This window comes from Bos mutus, chromosome 26 (assembly GCF_027580195.1).
Source record: "Bos mutus isolate GX-2022 chromosome 26, NWIPB_WYAK_1.1, whole genome shotgun sequence".
In the NCBI taxonomy this organism is placed as follows: Eukaryota; Metazoa; Chordata; class Mammalia; order Artiodactyla; family Bovidae; genus Bos; species Bos mutus.
Window position 1 is genome coordinate 9,658,350 of NC_091642.1, and position 8,604 is coordinate 9,666,953.

Consider the following 8,604-nt stretch of genomic DNA (forward strand, 5'->3'; position numbering starts at 1 on the left):
CTAAAGGACAAGTATGATTTTTAAATGTTACAAAATAATAAAATGAATGGCTTCCTATCTTAACTCAGATTCTGACCCATTCCCCTAAAGAATATATGAGTCTCGAAAAGGCTCCAGAAAGGATTTTAATTATATTTTCTTCATACAGTAGAAGTGTCCTTTAAACTTCATGAGTCACACTGTGTGAATAGAACCCTATCTGTATGGAAACTAGGGAAAGTGGCCATTTAAAGGAATCCATCAGCTTCCCTGGTGGCTCAGCCGGTAAAGAATCTGCCTGAAATACAGGAGACCTGGGTTCAACCCCTGGATCCAGAAGATCCCCTGGAGAAAGGAATGGCTACCCATTCCAGTAGTCTTGCCTGGACAAAGGTTCCATGGACAGAAGAACCTTGCAGGCTACAGTCCATGGGGTCACAGGGAGTCGTACACAACTGAGCCACTAACACTTTCAACACTTTCAATCAGGACCCCACTATTATTACACTGAAAAATTGTTTGTTAGTGATTTGGGGATAAATGTAGCTCAGTTGCTAAAGAATCCAGTTGCAATGCAGAAGACCCCAGTTTGATTCCTGGGTCAGGAAGATCTCCTGGAGAAAGGATAGGCTACCTATTCCAGTATTCTTGGGCTTCCCTGGTGGCTCAGATGGTAAAAAAAAAAAAAAAAAAACCCACCTGCAATGTGAGAGACCTGAGTTCAATCCCTGGGTCGGGAAGATCCCCTGGAGGAGGGCATGGCAACCCACTCCAGTATTCTTGCCTGGAAAGTCCCATGGACAGAGGAGCCTGGCGGGCTACAGCCCATGGGGTCGCACAGTGTTGGACAGGACTGAAGCGACTGAGCAGCAGCAGGAGCAGGCTTCTGAAGCGCCAGGTTGCTCAAAGGTTTAGTTGACTTTACTTTTCTAGATTAGTTAAACCATTCTTTCCATTTTGGCCAAAAAACAGAAATTTAAGAGGCAAATTTCTTGTTCTTGTCACAGAAGAGCAGGAAGACCCAGTATTAAACCCATAGGAAGGCGTGGCTCCTTCACTCAAGTTTTCAAGACCTCTTGGCTTCCCTGTGTGGAAACTGCCCATCTGCCATTCCGGGTCCCCTCTGAGTCTCAGGATCCCAGAACTAGGAATGACCTCAGCGAACATCCACCTCCAAACCTTCTCCTGCCCCCATTTTACAGATGAGAAAACTGAGCTCCAGGGAAGTCAAGCCACACACCCAAATTCAAAGAAATGGCTCCAAGCTCTCCTGCCTCACACGGGTCACCCTGCCTCTGCGAAGGCCTCTCAGCTGCTGCAGGCCAGACAGAGATGCTTGTCATCGAGACCGTTCAGCTGGGGGAACGTGTGTGCCAGGAAGGGCAGGTCACATGAGGCCACTGTAGGGAAAGGGAGGCCTCTCCAGCAGCTTCCAAACTATTCCCCGGGTCACTCAGGTGAGTGTGCTCTGGAAAGGCGGAGCCAGCCCTATCGGTGAGAATCCACCGCACCCCGGAAGCCCCAGGACAAGAGGCAGATTATCTGAGTGCTCTTTGTGTGGCAGGGGCCATGGCAAACGCTGCACAGGAGTGGGGGGGGCAGCTTCCTGTTCCCGCTGCCAACACCGATTGCCCAACTCCCCTCTCTCACCTTAGTCCCACACCCAAGCTGCCAGTGCCCGAGGGACGATCTTTCCACATGGTGAGGCCTCAGTCTTTTCCAGCCTTTTCCTGGTCAGCCTCCCTTTCTTTTTTAATCTGCTCTTCTGGAGCCAAAGCAGCTGACCTCCTAGCCTGCCCTTGGCTTGATTTAGGGGTCTCGGTACTCAACCTGTCATCAGCTTACTCCACATCTGGATAGCCCCATCTCATATTCAAATGTGGGCCTGCCAAAGAGCCAGCCTGAGGCCACCCTCCACTGGTACCTGCCTGTCTCCATCTTGATTACTGTCCTGCTGGCCTGGGCCTGAAACAGGCAGCCCTCCCCACGTGTCTTTCACAGCTTTCCTTATCAATCCCACTCCGGTTTTCTTCACCTCCAGCTGTGTCCAGGGGGTTGCCACCAGTGGTCATCAAGAGCTTGGGAACTAACACTCAAAGTTTCAGGGGGTGCATTTAGGGGGCCTTTGTCAGGGCACTGGGCTGGGGCTTTGCCAACCACACCAGGTTCATCACAGAACATGTGTGTGTAATATCCAGGAATCTTTGGACAAGAAAGGACTCACAAGAAGTCAACATATCTGTCCCAAAGTCTTCAGGTTAGAATATTACTTTAATATCATATGGCATCCCTTATGTGTGAAATCTAAAAAGAAATGATACAAATGAACTTACTTACAAAACAGAAACTCACAGACTTAGAAAACGAAAGTCTAATGGTTTCGGGGAAGAGGGAGTGTTGAGGGGGAGGGACAGTTAAGGAATTTGGGAAGGTCATGTACACACTGCTATATTCAAAATGGATAACCAGCAAGGATCTATTGTATAGCAAATGGAACTTTACTCAATGTTATGTGCAGGTTAGATGGGAGGGGAGTTCATGTATCCCTTCACTGTTAACCTGAAACTACCACAACATTGTGAATCAGTTAGGTGCTGTGCTGTGCTTAGTCACTCAGTCATGTCCATCTCTTTGCGACCCCGTGGACTGTAGTTCACCAGACTCCTCTGTCCAAGAGGATTCTCCAGGCAAGAGATCCCCATGCACAGATCCCCTGGATTTATCCATGGGGATTCTGTCCATGAAGATCACACTCTTCTCCAGGGAACCTTTCCAACCCAGGGATCAAATCCAGGTCTCCTGCATGGTGGGGGGATTCTTTACCAGCTGAGCCACCAGGGAAGCCCAAGAACACTGGAGTGGGTAGCCTATCCCTTCTCCAGGGGATCTTCCCAACCCTGAAATCAAACTAGGGTCTCCTGCATTGCAGAAGGATTCTTTACCCACTGAGCTACCAGGGAAGCCCTAATCAGCTATATACCAACACAAAATAAAAAGTTCAAAGTTTTAAAGGAGAAAAAAACTTTTTTGGTTTGAAAAACCTTTAAAACATGAGGCTCCACTACTCTTAGCTATCCTTTTTCATGGGAAATAAAACACGAAGGATATGAGAATAAAAGTTGCTAAACCCTGCCCCAAATAAGGAAGTGTCTCTTTGTCCCAGTACTGCAAGGGTGAGGTTCCCTCCGACTTCCTGCAGAAACAGGATGGTCCAAGTTCAGGCTGGCTGAGAGGCACCCTTGCCCTAAATTAGCACATGCCCATAGGTGTGCAGGCACAAACATAGGCCAAGAACAAAAAAAAGATTCAGGTAGAAGCTGGATATTAAATGAAAACTGTCATCCGGGATTTTTTAAAAATTCATTTTGAGTATTATAGATGGTGGTTTTTCTCAGGTCCACTTGTGATATGAATTTACCTTCTGCCATCTAGCAGATTTCATGGTTCCTTTCCCAGTTCTAAGTGGGCCACTCCTGGACTGCAGGGAGCATGCTGATAGTCCTTGTGTCATAGCTGACCCATCACAGTGTGAGGGACAAGAAAGGATGAGCCTTTTTATTTTTTTTTTTCAGTTTCAATTAAAAAAAAAAAAAATCGAGGAAGGACTCTGACTGGCTGAATTTAAGTCCCAGTGCTCACACTGAGCCAATCAGCAAAGGCCAGTTGTTTTGGTCTCTAAGAGCATGGGAACTCCTGTCCCAGTGGATGAAGCAGTTTCCAGAACCAAAAGGAAAACGATCATCAAAAGAACTGAAGGCAAACACTCAAGACAACAGACATCCACAATAAAGTATTTGTAAACCTGCATGTAGCTGTGGTGAGCTATGACAACACCACTGCCTGAAGACACATTATAAAACATAGTAAATAGATACACCCTGAACAGAAGGTGTCAAAATGCCAACAGCTGTTACATGAAGATGGTAGGTGGTAGGAACTATATACCTTTACATTTTTCTAAAAAGAGTTAGAATTATGTATTAAGCTTAGAAATTTAAAGGCAAAAATAAAATAAAATATGCAGAATTTATAGCTTCTACATCAGCAAAAGAGGAAAAGGCAATATGAAAATATTTCATCAATCTAATTGAAGGCAGGACTGGAAAAAAAATGCAAACAAGAAGGATGGAAAGCACCAGTCGTAAAAGAAAATGCTTAAAATAAGTTTAAATATATGAGAAATAACAAGAAATGTAAATAGGTTATGTTCACTCTTCAATAGAAACAGACTATCCATTCTTTTTTTTTTTAATGAAGCTATATCCTGTCTATAAAAGTCATGTAAAACTGTTTCTAAAACAAACTGACATAGAAATACTGAGAAAAGATACACTGTAGAAGTACTAAAACCATAGTTTGCATGGTGGTATTAATTTGTAATAGAATATGATATTAACTTGGGCTTTCCTGGTGGCTCAGTGGTAAAGAATCTGCCTGCAATGCAGGAGATCAGGGCTTTGATCTCTGGATTGGGAGGATCCCCTGGAGGAGTGCCTGGCAACCCACTCCAGTACTCTTGCATAGAGAATTCCAAGGACAGAGGAGCCTGATGGGCTACAGTCCATAGGGTTGCACAGAGTCAGACAGGACTGAAGTGACTTAGCAGCAGCAGCAGCATGATATAACTTATAGTAAAATCAATATAGATAAGGTAGAATGCTACATAGTAATAAAAGAAACATTCCACCAAAAAAGGTCCATCTAGTCAAGGCTATGGTTTTTCCAGTGGTCATGTATGGATGTGAGAGTTGGACTGTGAAGAAGGCTGAGCGCCAGAGAATTGATGCTTTTCGATGGAGAAGACTCTTGAGAGTCCCTTGGACTGCAAGGAGATCTAACCAGTCCATTCTGAAGGAGATCAGCCCTGGGATTTCTTTGGAAGGAATGATGCTGAAGCTGAAACTCCAGTACTTCGGCCACCTCATGCGAAGAGTTGACTCATTGGAAAAGACTCTGATGCTGGGAGGGATTGGGGGCAGGAGGAGAAGGGGATGACAGAGGATGAGATGGCTGGATGGCATCACTGACTCGATGGACGTGAGTCTGAGTGAACTCCAGGAGTTGATGATGGACAGGGAGGCCTGGCGTGCTGCGATTCATGGGGTCACAAAGAGTCGGACATGACTGAGTGACTGAACTGAACTGAACTGACCAAAATAATCTGGAAACGCGTTAAGTAAAAACGGATACAATTGGAAGGTAAAAGTAATAAAAACACAATTGTGCTGAGGGATCTTAGCAGGTTTTCTCAGACACAGATCAAGCAGGCATAATATTCATGTTGATGTATGGCAAAACAAATACAATATTGTAAAGTAAAAAAAATAATAAAATAAAATAAATAAAATAAATAAAAAAATATAGAAGAGTGGTTTAAAAAAAAGAGAGGGGTGTCAAGGGGAAGCTATTAGTTAGCAAACCCTGATTAAAAGCCAACCATTAATGCAATTTCAGGTAAATCATAAAAGGCAGAAGTTTTCATGCTGTGACTTTCAGTGTCCTTTATCTTATCAATCTGAAAATAATTAGTTAAGAGCATGACTGAAAAATGATGTCTATTGAAAAACAACAATTTAATTATTAACCTAATACAAGACACAGTTATAAAACTTGTCAAAGGGTAACGATTTCAAAAAAAAAAGAACAAGGCAGTCCTTGATTTAAACCTTTCATTGCTTTGAAAAAATGGCATCAAACTGAAAGAACAAGAAGTCCATTAATATCGCCTGTTGGTATCTGTTGTAAGACCTGCTACTTATTGACCAATGGCCTGGTCATCATTCAGAAACTCTTTCTAGGGCAGTGATTCCCATGTAGACTTTTGGCAGCAATTTGAAGAATAAAAAGACTCAAACAACACTAAAGATTACAACAGAATGCTATGAAAGCCTTCACAGTTAACGTGATATTCACTCGGCTGGTCATCACCACCATATCTCTGTTTGATCAGAATGTTTGTTGCTCGGACTGTATTCTCTTATATACTCATGCCCACGTCTGCCGCTGATCCAATTTCATGCTAAGCCCTGGAAGTCTTCTGGGAAAGAGCTACCTTGGGTCAAATGCCCTGCTTAGTTCACTGAGCCTATGATCAATACCCCTAACAAAATAGATCTTTTATTATTCAAAAAAAAAACCATTTTAAATGTTTATCTGACTCTTATCCAAGAGTTCATAGCCCACTGAGGTTCCATTTGAGATCCATAGTTCCAGAGTCTCATTACCCTGACATCCTTGAAGTTTTCCTTTATAACATTTTGTTTGGACTGTTGCCTTTCAGGTTGCTCTGTCCATGGGATTCTCCCGGCCAGAATACTGAAGTGGGTTGCCATGCCCTCCTCTAGGGGATCTTCCCTACCCAGGGATTGAACCCAGGTCTCCTGCATTGCGGGAGATTCTTTACTGTCTGAGCTACCAGGAGAGAAAAACATTTTGCTTTCATTTAAGTCAGTTCCTGGAAGGAAAACAAAATTGAGTAGTTAACTTGCATGATCCATTCAATAAGAATTAATAGAGTGCCAGCTCCATGTCAGCTCCTGGGCCAAGTGTTGGGCTTGAAAATGAACAATACAAGGTCCCTGCCCTTAAGGAGCTTCTGATACAATGGGGAGAATTATAAAGCAGATAATAACAATACAGTGTGATAAGGTAACCAAGGAGACTCGCTGGCACCAAGAGGCCTCTTGCTGGAGGGACTGGAACACAGAAAGAGCATTAGTCACCAAGGTAAAACCTCAGCCAAGTCACGAAAAAAAAAATGTAAGTAGTAAGGAAGCAGAGGAGGGGATGGTGGGTGGGGAGGGTGGGTGGGAAGGGCTTTCCAGACAAAAGGATTAGCATGTGCAAGGCCATGAAGATAAAAGAAAGGACGGGCACCCTGGGAGAACTGCCAGGGAAGCCTAGAGTGGGTGGAGGTATGTGGTAAGAGATGGCAGGTCTCATGTGTGCCCCTGAACAAGGACAACAAGGTGTGTTGTAGAAAGAGGCTTGGCTTCATCTCTACAGCCATTTCTCCTGGATCCAGAACCTCTCGTACTGACCTCTTTGCTTTATCTTCTTTGGGGTTTGAATCAATTCTCTAGCTTTCAATCTGTTCCTAGCTACCACCAGACACATTGAGAACCTTCCATGCCCATTGTCTACAGAACAGACTTCCAAGTTTGACATTCCAGGCCGTCCACAACCCCTACCCAATCTACCTGCCTCCACACACACTTTCTCCTCCTGATCAACCATGTCCTAGTAACAGAGCTTACCCTTCTTCAGCTCTTCTCATTTGATTACAAGAGCCAGCTTGCCTTCTGCAAACTCATTTGCCTCCCAAGACTCACCTCAAGCTGCCACCTTTGATGGAACCCGAGAATACTTTTGCCTGACATTTCATATATGCCATCTTGCCATTGTCAAATTTCTTGTAAGTTTCTCTCTCCTTTCCTGAGCTAAACTGTGAGCTAAACTGGATATTTTTTAAAAAATAGATTGGGTTAACATGGGTCAGAACTTGATTTTGGCTCTATCATTGTTAAAACAAAGATTCAAGGCTAGGGAATGTTAAAACCTAACACCAGAGATGACTCGACTTAACAAGAGTGCAGGAGAACAGACAAGAACCCATGCTCTCACTGTGAGATTCAGACTATTTTATAATGCTTTCTGCTCTGCCAAGATTATCTCCCAGCCACCAGTCATATCAGCAAATGCATCTGACATCTCTAAAGGCCTGACTCACTAAGCAGAAAGATATGGAGACTACTTAGCTCTGAAAGTGATCATGTAAATCTATGAGGGGAATTTCTCCTCTTACTGTATAAACTTTGGCCTTGTTTGACTATACTGTACATACATAAGATATAGTCATAATAAAAACAGCTCTTAAATTTTTTTCTAGTGCAAAATGACCAGGAAGCTCAAAAGAAATAATGTCATAGTGTTGCAAAGAAAAGGAAAAAAGAGGAATGAATTTTTCTCTTTCCCTTTCCTGAGAACAAAGAATATAAAGAGAAGAGTGAGCAGGCCTGAACATTCCTCGTTTTTTAAAAATTTTAATTGCTCCTAACTCTGAATGTCTGTAACTAAGTTTGCTTTTCTGCCCCCCTAACTCTGCAGGAGCTATACTTCGAAGCTAATTTCCTTTGACTCTATGCTAAATACATCCCCTAGCTGGTGTTTTGGAGAAGGACATGGCAACCCACTTCAGTACTCTTGCCTAGAGAATCCCGTGGACAGAGGAGCCTGGTGGGCTCCTGTCCATGGGATCGCACAGGGTCAGACACGACAGAAGCAACTTAGCAGCAGCAGCTGATGTTTACCCTACAACACCCTTCGCCTTGTAGTTACCTATCAGAAAGGAGGACGCAGAGCCCCCGAAAAGCCAGACTCAGTTAGTGGGTTGCTGTCACCAGTTTATGACTGTCTTTGAAACAATCCAAGAGGAAGAAATCAGGATCTTATCACCTTTGCTCCTCATCACTGACTCCTGACTTCGAGTCCTTGCCGTATAAGCCCTGGACTCCTCATAGGGGCTGGGGGGACACAGTTGTTTTGGGCCGTGAGCCTACCGTTTTCCCCTCTCCACTAGCTGAGATAAAAGCCACCTTTCTATTTCCTCCAAACTCTGTCTCCATA